The following is a 12,174-nucleotide window of genomic DNA, read 5'->3' on the forward strand; positions in this document are numbered from 1 at the left end:
GAGGAGCTCAGTGCTGCATCTGCAAGTGTAATATCCCAGTGGTTGTCATCTTCCAGCAGATATAATTCGCGACACGCATCATGATATGTGTCGTACAAAATGCCATTGATTGTTCGCAAGTATTGGAAGGACGTCGGTCCAGGAACATTAACCAACAATAAACTCAAGAAGAAACATTCGAGTTGCTTTGGAAGGACTGTGTATAATCGGCCTAATTTATTTCCCATAAATATGCCGTTGTATCCTTCAACCGGACACCTCGCTTTCGTGGTCCCCACTTTTTTGACTGTTTGTTCCATGTGAAATATCGTGGCACATCAGTATACATTAATATCTTTGCGAATTGACCGGGAATAGCTGGTCGGTTGATTAGTTCGAAAAACTCAGTTAATGTGGTTTTTGGGGCAATTGATGCACGTTGTAGAGCAGTCTCTTCCGTGAAATAAACATGCTGTCCATTTTTAAGGTGCACTGCGAAATGTATAACAGCAGGGTCTCTTTCGTGTAACGGAAAACGCAAAATACGCCAAACTGCTTCATTGCTGCTGATGTATCAGCCCATTGATACCGTGTTATTTCATCGTTTTCGTTAACACTGTGAACAGCAAATAAAGCCATATCACTGCCCTTATGGACATATTTGCATATATATTTTATGGACTTCACCGAACTGCAGAATTCAATGTTAATGTGTGCTTTGTAGATTTTACACAGCAATGGTGAATAAGGAACCACCCAGTGATTGATTGTCAGTGTCAACTGTTGTACCGTTTGACATGCGTAATTGATGTGATTGACCTCCAAGGTCAGTGTCTCTACGACGATACAATGGATAACCATTGATGTTAGTGATTGTATAATTTATACAACTTTTTGGAAAACGTTTCGTACATTTTCCATTGTCCATGCATGGTACCGTCATGTTTATAGCACCCCATGGACAATGGATCATGTTAGCGGTAAAAATCTCATACAATTCTTGATCGATACTCCGATCCGGAATTTCTGGTGAGATAATTTTATCAATTTATTCAGACTGTACTTTGTCGACCAACCAAATCAAAACATGGGCGTGTGGCAAACGTCGTTTTTGCCATTCAACAGAATACATCCACAACGTGTTTTGCCAAATACATAAGAATGTATAATCAAGTTCATCAACGATTTTAACTTTTGTCTGAAGACACGTGAAGTGATATCATGCAGATCTATTGCAGTTTGACCTGGCAATAACGGAACTTTAATTTCATCCCATTTTGGATTACACGTAAATGTAATGAACAGATCTGGTCGTCCGTACGCGCGCACAAAAGTCGTGGCGTCTTGAATATATTCTTGAATATGACGTGGAAGAATATATTAAGTACCGATGTCGTTGATATTGTTTATTCCATCTCCGTTACCAACAATAGCATCACGCAGATGAATGTATTTCTCAGCTCAAAGTTTCGCTTGATTATACCTGATGTATCGTAATCGCTCGCTTTCAATTTTCGCATACATATCAACGTTATATTGATGAAACAGCTGCCGGTATCGGAGAATATTATTGTCTTCATTGTCACGAATCATCAACCAATATGCGTAGAAGTTCATCGCGCTCGCTTTCTTGCTGGTTTCTGCACCTGCAAAGTAAAAATATAATTAAGACTAAAAGAAATTAATCGTGCATAAAAATAAAATATTAGGTAATGACATGTGTAGATTGTACCTGTTGCTGGATTTCTTTGTTTGATATTTAAATGATATTCATCTTCTCCTTCCCAAAATATCAATGGATATTGCAAAGGGTCGTAAGAGCGATGACTGTCTTCAATCGTATGCACTGGTATGGTGAATAAGGAACCACCCAGTGATTGATTGTCAGTGTCTCTGCGTTGGATTCGTAGATCTCGACGCTCAAATGCGTCGCCAACCATATCAACTGCAACTTCATTAATAGTCGGTGCATTATATCGGCCCGCGTGCTGCCCAGATGGTACTTTGTCTGTTTTGATGACGATCGTATAGTTGTCGTTTTGCAGTCTGTTTGAAACGGTATTGAACAACAGGACCAATTGCTTGTGGTTCTGCAAAAACGGTTCTAAAATATCCCCAATTTCTCGCTCCTCCATCTGCTCCATATGGTTGTACTGGTAGCGTGCGTTTATTTGCTGCTCCTCATCACCTATGAAGTAGATTTGCAGAAATTTTGAATTGGTATCAGGCATCGGCATCAAAGAACCAATTTGATGATACACTTGGCCATGAATCTTAAACGTTGATTGAAAATAGCGACCATCCTCATTCTGAACGATTTTTGTTGCTCCAAGTGATGTTATTTGAAAGCACGAAAATTTCGCAGGAACAATTTAGGTGGAGATGTAACTCCAGCCAATAGTGATTTCAATGGTTCTGGCGACGAATTCAGTGGTGGCAATACAACTTTTCCAGACGCGCAGCAGAAACCGGCCGATTCACCTTTCTATTTGAGTTCATGACAGTGTTGGCACTGTTTGTTCATAGGACCGATTACAATTTATGAATGTGACAAATACTCGATGTCCGACTCATATTCAAGTGCAAGGCGAAGAAGTGATGCGCGTGTCAATGCGCTGTACACTTGTAAATGCAGTCTGGTTTCTTAAATTTTCATTGTCCGTCAATTGATCTTCTGCCGATCTATTTAATCGATGGTTCTGGACTAATTGTGAATTCCGAGTCCGTCGACCAATATTTCCTCCTCGTCGACGAAGACGTGGCATTCTTTTATGTACGTAACTTATATGTGAATATAATACACTTAATATTCACTGAAATGCGACTCCTGAAATATCATAAGACACCATAAAAAAAGTAAAATGTCAAAATAACGAAACACACTTGATATAATATACACAAATTAAAATGTCGAAAAATAAACAAAATCCTATGCACGTAACTTATATCTGAATATAATACGCTCAATATTGGACACAAAAATGCAACGCCACCTACCGTGCTGATTTAAGAATGTATATTTTCCAGGCCCCCACTTGAATGCATACACAAAAATTCATTCAAGTCGACCCAGCCGTTTAGTTGCAGTATAGATAAATAACCTAGATACCGACTGCAGCGCCATCTGCCGTGCTGACTTGTGAATCTAAACCATCCAGGGCGCCACCCAAATGCATACAAAAATTCATTCAAATCGGTCCAGCCGTTTGGGAGTTCAGTGACATACACACGTACAATAGAATTATATATATATAAAGATGGAATGTTTCTTCCCTCCTTTATTGTGTGGTAATTACTTTTGCTTTCTGCTGTAGGTCATATAGACCCGTTAATGCAGTAAATAATAATGATAACGACGGTGATTCTCCCTTTACACAACAGAAAGTAAAACTCTTTTATTTGCCATCCAATTGTGATGGCCAATAGTATATTTCAAGACGATTAGTATCGGTATGCATGCGACAGCAACCTACTTACTACGTTCGAAATGCCGCGAGTAAAAACGGGATTTTCCAGTGCTCACACTTTGGGTTCAGTTAGTCGTAATAAGATAGAGTCAAGTGATATGGATAGCCCTTGGGCTAAGAAGTCTTTGTGTACCCAACAGAACGATTGTCTTAGTGTCGCTATCCTACACAACAGGGCCAAGTATTTATGTTAGACCCTTCTTCCTTCTCAGGCAAATGGAACAGATCTCATGATCCTTTCTGCATTTGATGCGGCCTACGATACGCTTGGTGGGAGTTATGGAGGCACCATTAGTTAGTGAGCAATTCCTCAGAAAACCCCACAAATTGTTTTTTAATATATTTTCGCCATTAACAGCGAACTAGAACCCATCTGAGGATTCGAAGATGTATGTATAGAAAATGGCTGAATTTTTTGTATGTTCCCAAAATACCGCCCTCGAACAACCCTGAAAATTTTCTTGATATCTTTGTCCATTTCCAAGATACAGAGGTCCAAAGTTACCCTGCTTCTACACGTAAAATCCGGTATGAGGCGAAAACTAAATAATAAATAACAGCAGAAAATTGCTCAAATTTTCACGGTATAGTCTCTAAACATTCATCTAGAAGAACTATCTCCCCGTTTTGAAAAATCGTGCTCCTTTATCGAGAAAACCCCAAAAACTTGTTTTTTGGATACCAAAACCCAGCCGCATATCCGAGACGGCTATGCACAGAAAATGGCGGTAATTTTTACGATGTATTCTTAAGATCCCGATCTCCAACAAACTTGAAAATTTCCTTCTTATCTTCATCCATTTCCTAGATGTAGGTGTTGAAATTTACCCTACAAGATCACGTAAAATCCGGTCTGTGGCGTAAACGTAGTTTATAAAGTGACTTAGCAAGGAGAAATATGCTGTAAGTATCTCCACTATTATCTTGGAACACCACGTTGTAGTACTGAAGCAAATGAAAATTTTTTTTGTCCGTAAAATCCGGTTGAGGTATAAAATTAGTTTTGCGTTTTTTTTTCAGTTTGATGTAAGTAAACTATCTAGCTTTTACTGAGCAATACATTGCTTTCTGTATGAGTCACATGCCCTGCTACAGTAGCGAAAAGAAAGGAACCAGTAGAAAAATGCTCCTATCGGAGCCCAAGATTTGCGAATATGTTTCCGTTTACTTAAAAGATTCTGACTGAAAAGTTGGGAACCGGCTGCCTTATTCTACCTTCCTCAACAACTTCAAAAATATTCCCAAAACTTATGGTATATAACATATTTGCTCATTTTATGTTGAAAGAGAAGAAGGAAGTGGCAGTGGCGAAGAGACTGAACAGTAATAAATACTGGAAGATAGTAGACAATGGTTGTGTAATAGAAAGAGCACAACAGAATATGGCAATGTTATAGAAAGAGAGAGACACACTGGTAGTGGAACATACTTCACAGTGACAGAAAGTTGCTAGGAAAAATGTGAAGGTGACAGTGCCAGAGGGGGAGGTAAAAAGAGAAAGAGAAAGTTGAAGTGGTGAGAGCCAGTGATAATGAGAGACAGAGTATATGACAATGACAACAAGGAAGAGAGAGACAGTGATAGTGAGAAGAGACAGCAGCACTATGAAGGAAGTAATGAGACATTAGCAATAAGAGAAAGCAAGAGGGAGACAGTGACAGTAACAGGGGACTGAACTAGGCGGATAGAACGATGGGGACTGTGGTTGTGACACAGGAGACAATGCTAGAGAGACGCAAAGAGATAATGGCAATAAGATGGGCTGAATGAGTGAGTGAGAAAGGGTAATTAGGAATGAATGGGTATGAACGAATTACAGGGATGGACTACTGCGTGTGAGTAAGCTACAATTAGGGGAGTTCGTGGGACTTTAAGGTGAATTGCATGATGATGAAATCCGTAATAAGTTAATATGCCATAGTTTTTGAGAACATTTTTAAAGGTGCTGAGGCAGATAGAATGAGGTAGTTGGCATCCCACTTTTCAGTGACTCTTTTAAATAAACAGGAACATATTCGCATTTGTTATGTTCCTATAAGAGCATTTTTCCGCTGGTGAATATAATGACTGTATATCTGATTAACACAAACACCAGTATACACGCTTCACTAAATTTAATGCGGATGTCCTTACCAAGTGTGAAATATTTTGAGTATGGTGGGTAGTGTGTGGAGCAAGCCGTTGCCTGCTGTGCGCTCACAGCTGAGACTCAACAGGTGTGGGTGGCGCAGGTGCGCGTCCCGGCGCCGACGGACGGGTGCACGGGGCCGCGGCCGACCGGCGCCAGCCTGCGCAAGACCACGTCGCTGCACTCCTCCGTCTCCACGTCGGCGATGCCGGCCAACTCCGCCAGTGGCGGCGGCAGCAGCAGCAGCGGCGCAGGGCTCCACCGCTCGGAGGCGGCTCGTCTCCTGCCGGCGGGGCCCGTGGCCAAGGACGCGCCCTCCGAGGACGGCGACTCCGCGCAGCCGCCCACCTACACCTTCACGAGGCATGCCATCCGTTCCAATTATATGGACAAGAGCATCGAGGCCAAGAAGAAGGTACAACCATATTCTACGTCCCCCTTTTTTGTGTCTGGATATCAACCATCTCTTCATCTACATCTACATCCATACTCCGCAAGCCACCTGAAGGTGTGTGGCGGAGGGTACCTTGAGTACCTCTATCGGTTCTCCCTTCTATTCCAGTCTCGTATTGTTCGTGGAGAGAAGGATTGTCGGTATGCTTCTGTGTGGGCTCTAATCTGATTTTATCCGCATGGTCTCTTCGCGAGATATATGTAGGAGGGAGCAATATACTGCTTGACTCCTCGGTGAAGGTATGTTCTGGAAAGTTCAACAAAATCCCGTACCGAGCTACTGAGCGTCTCTCCTGCAGAGACTTCCACTGGAGTTTATCTATCATCTCCGTAACACTTTCGCGATTACTGAATGATCCTGTAACGAAGCGCGCTGCTCTCTGTTGAAACTTTTCTATCTCTTCTATCAACCCTATCTGGTACGGATCCCACACTGCTGAGCAGTACTCAAGCAGTCGGCGAACAAGCGTACTGTAACCTACTTCCTTTGTTTTCGGATTGCATTTCATTAGGATTCTTCCAACGAATGTCAGTCTGGCATCTGCTTTACCGACGATCAACTTTATATGATCATTCCATTTTAAATCACTCCTAATGCGTACTCCCAGATAATTTATGGAATTAACTGCTTCCAGCTGCTGACCTGCTATATTGTAGCTAAATGATACGGGATCTTTCTTTCTATGTATTCGTAGCACATTACACATGTCTACATTGAGATTCAGTTGCCATTCCCTGCACCATGCGTCAATTCGCTGCAGATCCTCCTGCATTTCAGTACAAATTTCCATTGTTACAACCTCTCGATATACCACAGCATCATCCGCAAAAAGCCTCAGTGAACTTCCGATGTCATCCACAAGGTCATTTATGTATATTGTGAACAGCAACGGTCCTATGACACTCCCCTGCGGCACACCTGAAATCACTCTTACTTCGGAAGACTTCTCTCCATTGAGAATGACATGCTGCGTTCTGTTATCTAGGAACTCTTCAATCCAATCACACAATTGGTCTGATAGTCCATATGCTCTTACTTTGTTCATTAAACGACTGTGGGAAACTGTATCTAACGCCTTGCGGAAGTCAAGAAACACGGCATCTACCTGTGAACCCGTGTCTATGGCCCTCTGAGTCTCGTGGATGAATAGCGCGAGCTGGATTTCACACGATTTCTTTTTCGAAACCCTTGCTGATTCCTACAGAGTAGATTTCTAGTTTCCAGAAAAGTCATTATACTCGAACATAATACGTGTTCCAAAATTCTACAACTGTTCGACGTTAGAGATATAGGTCTATAGTTCTGCACATCTGTTCGACGTCCCTTCTTGAAAACGGGGATGACCTACGCCATTTACCAATCGTTTGGAACGCTACGCTCTTCTAGAGACCTACGGTACACCGCTGCAAGAAGGGGGGAAAGTTCCTTCGCGTACTCTGTGTAAAATCGAACAGGTATCACATCAGGTCCAGCGGCCTTTCCTCTTTTGAGCGATTTTAATTGTTTCTCTATCCCTCTGTCGTCTATTTCGATATCTACCATTTTGTCATCTGTGCGACAATCTAGAGAAGCCGGCCGGTGTAGCCGAGCGGTCGCAGGTTCGAATACTGCCTTGGGCATGGATGTGTGTGATGACCTTAGGTTAGTTAGGTTTAAGTAGTTCTAAGTTCTAGGGGACTGATGACCTGAGATGTTAAGTCCCATAGTGCTCAGAGCCATTTGAACCCATTTTTTTTATTCATCATCCCACTCTACCTTTATATGAGGTTTTTCGAACGGATTTAAATATCAGACTTTTACTCTCAAAACTGGACACGCTTGTCCGCAAAGAATTACCCAAGATCCTTATTTGTAGAAAATAGACTTCTTTTCCTCCTATCGATTGCTGTTATTATCTCAACACGAGTCTCGGGCAGTATCACTCATCCTCAGATGATTTCTCGTAGTTACAGAGCAGTCTTTACGAAAATCACAGTATATGACAGTGTAAGTGATAGTTCCATTAACAATGGTCACTCTGTGACTACGGGAAATGATCTGAAGATGGGTGACATTATCTGAGACCGGAAGGTTGAGATAATAAAAACAGCGATCGACGGATGGTTTGTTTTAATCTTCACTCTTATTTATAAATAGCTTAGCGTCTGCTGTTTTGCTCGCGTAGACTGTGTGGCCTGCACAGTACTTTTTTGCCTTAATCGAATTCTTATTTTGTTCACAAATTGCAATACCTTCTATACGTTTCGCGCTAATTAAGGCCATGGTCTTTTCGAACGTACTTCTGACCAAAGAGCGATTATGGTATCTGAAGTTGGAGGTCTTTGTTAATGCTCCCTTTTGAGTTCTTTGGACGATATTTACACAAAAACTTACCCCTGACACATATTTCATAGATTTAGCTTTAAGGTCAAATGGCTCAAATGGCTCTGAGCACCATGGGACTTAACTTCTGAGGTCACCAGTCCCCTAGAACTTAGAACAACTTCAACCTAACTAACCTAAGGACATCACACACACCCATGCCCGAGGCAGGATTCGAACCTGCGACCATAGCGGTCGCGCGGTTCCAGACTGTAGCGCCTAGAAGCGCTCGGCCACCTCGCCCGGCTAGCTTTAAGTATGTTATAATATACCAGTAATAATTTTCATCCATTGTTTGTCCATTAGGAGTTGAATTTCCAGAAACACTAAAACACTTCTTTTTTTTATTTCTAATGGAGAAATCATATACCGATTTTCATAGATGTAGCTTTAAAAATCGTTTAGTAGTTCTTTAATAAATATTTTGTTTCAAAACAACTTTTACCCATTACTTTACATAGTTAATGGTCGAATTTCCAAAAATTCTGTTACTTTTTTTTCTTTTTTTTTTTACTTCTGACCGAGGCAGCAAATACCAATTTTAGTAGTTGTAGTTTCTAAATTGGATTAACAGCTACTTATTTTCCATAAACGTTTCATCCCCCAATTTCTCCCCCTTAGAGGTGGAATTTTGAAAAATCATGGCTTTTCGGGTGGTCCCACACGTGCTCTATACCGGATAAGCTCGCCAAACAGTCCGTCTGTGGAAGATTCGGAACATGAAGTACGAAGGCGAACGAGCATTATCTTTTCGGGAAATTACCCCTAGAAGACCCTTTAGGAAAACTCGCACAAGCGGTTGAACAATGTCATCAACGTAACGATGGCCCGTTGAGGTTCCACGTACCACAAGTAGACGGGACCGGCTACCGTAGGCTTTGGCTCACCGGACCATTACGCCGGCTGTGCGAGCGGTGTGACGCGCGACAGCGTGGGTGGAACTGCGCTTTCACAAGACTGCCTCTATACCCGTGTGCGGTTGGCATCCGTCCCCCAAACGGATCAGGATTCATTAGTAACACCACGTCTTGCCAGTCTTGGCAGTCCACGTTATTCTGGCTTGTAGAAAAAGTCGAGATGCCTCGGTGCTGACGGTAGTACACGACAACGGCGCCTGGATTGCAGATTGGCATGCATAGGCGTCTGTAAATAGTTTGTGGAACACCCGGCACCTGTACATCTGCTTGTACCGTGTAGCGAGGCATTGTAGGATTCCTGATCGCTTGTCGCACGATCCTGCTTTCCTCTCGCCACGTCGTCTTCCTGGTCGCCCCAGGCCCGCTACGTCGACGTCGGTGCGTCTCATGTCCATTTCTCTCAACATCGTCTGGCGGAACTATCCGAACGATCGATCTGGCGAGCCACAAGGCATGTCGACCAACCTGAGGTCTTCATGTTAACAATTTAGCACCTCTAAAACTGGCTTAACTGTGAGAAATGTCGTCTAACTCGTCTACCTGGCATTCTGCGCCTAATAACGTCCTCCTCTAGTTTGGATATGGTCGTCACGTGAATTGTTCGTCCACAATGTTCAATAGAGTCCCCTTCCAGATCACAGCACTATTGCAGGGTCTGTGGACATGCGCACCGGTACCAAACTTAGATCATTAGCAAATTTGATCTCTCTGTACTTATTTGCAAAGTTTCGCGTTTGTACAATTCTTTCCTCTGTATGCGCTACTTTCAGTGTTCCTGGGTGTAGTATAGGGTGTATCAGAAAGGACTTTACAACTCTGAAAACTCATATTGATTTATTCATTTAACCTACAGACACGGATTTGGTGTCATTTTACAGCATACTACAAGTGTTTTATCATATACCTAAACTGATTAAAAACGACTTCCATTGGTTGACTCACATCCCATGTGAAGTTGATTTCTTGCCATACTCGCTGCAGCATGTCACGCGTTACTTGTTCAGTTGCGAGATATATCCTTGTACTGAGCTCTGACAGAGAAGCTGGTAATGTTGGAACAACTAAGGTGCCCTTAACGAGTCCTCAAAAGAAAATGTGAAGAGGTGTTAGGTCCAGTTAATGCCGGGGCCATCCAATTGGCGCACCTCAGCGCATTCACTTACATGGAAAGCAGACATTTCGAAAATCCTAGACATCTTACCAAACACTCAGACCTTGATCAATTTTCCTTCAGGATGATCACCAAGACTAAGTCTGCAGGTCGCATGAATAGTTTTACATGACTTTTACAAAGTTGTAAAGTCCTTTTTGATACGCCCGAATTGGAATTCAAACACTATACAGGGTGTATCAAAGGGTGTATCTAGTATTAGAATAAGAATTTTAAAGAGCTTTGGAAGGCTTAAGACCAAATAAGGTGGAAGGGACAGATAACATTCCATCAAAATTTCTAAAATCATTGAGGAAGTGTTAACAAAATAACTATTCACGTTCACGTGTAGAATTTATGAGTCTGGAGATATAACGACTGACTTTCACAGAAATAACACCCACACTATTCCGAAAACTGCAAGAGCTGACAAGTGCGAGATTGACCGCACAATCAGCTTAACAGCTCATGCATCCAAGTTGCTGACAAGAATAATATACAAAAAAGTGAGGATGTGTGATGACGATCAGTTTGCTTTAGGAAAGGTAAAGGTTGATGTTGTGGTTGACAATGGAAGTAAGACTAAAGAAAAATAAAAACACGTACAGAGGTCTTGTTGACCTGGAAAAAGCATTCGATGATGTCAAATGGTGCAAGATGTTCGAATTTCTGAGAGATATAAGGGTAAGCTATAGGGACAGACAGGTAGTATACAATATATACAAGAGCCAAGGGGTATAAAGAGTGGACGACAAAGAACGAAGCGCTCGAATTAAAAATAGTGTAACACAGGGATGTAGTCTTTCCCCCCTGCTGCTCAATCTTACATCGAAGAAGCAATGATGGAAGTAAATGTAAGGTTCAAGAGTGGAATTAAAATTCAAGATGAAAGGATATCATTGAGACAATTCGCTGTTGGCATTACTATCCTGAGTATCCTGAGTGAAAGTGAAGAAGAATTACGTGATCTACTGAATGGAATGAACAATATAATGAGTACAGAATATGGATTGAGAGTAAATCGAAGAAAGACGAAAGTAATGAGAAGTAGCAGATATGAGAACAGCAAGAAACGTAACATCAGGACTGGTGGTCGAGAAGTAGATGAAGTTAAGGAATTCTACTACCTAGCAGACCAATAACAGACGGAGTAAGGAGGACACCAAATGCCAACTAGCACCGGTACAAAAGGTATTATTGACCAAGAGACGTCTACTACTATCAAACATAGGCCTTAGCCCCACGTGATGCGTTTAATGTGACCTCTGGATTCACTGCCTCTGTAAGTGGAAATGCCTGCTACGGAGATAACTATCCCCGTCATTCTCTGTCGGTTTCCATATCGTTGGGGAGGCGGCATGGTACATAATATCCAAGTAAAGTAGTTGATTTCGTCGTAGGTTCGTTCAGTAAGCGTAACGTGCTAATAAAATTTCTGTGGTAGACGCTACAACCGAGACGTTATCCATAACGAAGAGATTTAATGTTATCGTTCCGAGAGCATCGTCTCCAAGAAAATTTTGATTCTACAGACATATCACTTCCTTCCACGAACATTTGGCAAAACGACCATGGCCATGACAGGAAAATCAGAGAAATTTCAGCTCACATGTAAGTTTTTAGGGGTTCAGCTATGGATGCTGTGATACATGGTACGTTAATATGTACCCACTTCAATGTATTAGTTGTTTTTTTCTGTGTCTATGAGTCTTCCCGCA

This window comes from Schistocerca cancellata, chromosome 3 (assembly GCF_023864275.1).
Source record: "Schistocerca cancellata isolate TAMUIC-IGC-003103 chromosome 3, iqSchCanc2.1, whole genome shotgun sequence".
Lineage (NCBI taxonomy): Eukaryota > Metazoa > Arthropoda > Insecta > Orthoptera > Acrididae > Schistocerca > Schistocerca cancellata.